This window comes from Nannospalax galili, unplaced genomic scaffold (genome assembly GCF_000622305.1).
Source record: "Nannospalax galili isolate Female #2095 unplaced genomic scaffold, S.galili_v1.0 scaffold356, whole genome shotgun sequence".
NCBI classification, from domain to species: Eukaryota; Metazoa; Chordata; class Mammalia; order Rodentia; family Spalacidae; genus Nannospalax; species Nannospalax galili.
In genome coordinates, this window is record NW_008338126.1 from 39,350 (window position 1) to 39,787 (window position 438).

Sequence of the window (438 nt, forward strand, 5' to 3'; positions counted from 1 at the left end):
ATGATCCTTTTGATGTGTGTCTGTATGCAGTTTGCAAGTATTTTGTTGAGAATTTTTGCATCTATGTTCATTAAGGATATGGGTCTATAGTTTTCTTTTTTGGTTGTATCTTTACCAGGCTTTGGTATGAGAGTGATGCTGGCTTCATAGAAGGAATTTAGAAGTTTTCCCTCCATTTCTATTTTTTTGAATAAATTAAGTAGTATTGGATGCGGATCTTCTTTAAATGTCTGATAGAATTCTGCTGTGAATCCATCTGGTCTTGGGCTTTTTTTAGTCAGGAGGTTTTGTATTACTGTTTTGATTTCTTTATTTCTTATGGGTCTGTTTAAGCTGTTGAACTCTTTTTGGTTTAAATTTGGTGGTTTCTCTGAATTTGGAAATTCATCCATTTCTTTTAGCTTTTCAAATTGATAGATTATAAGTTTTTGAAATATT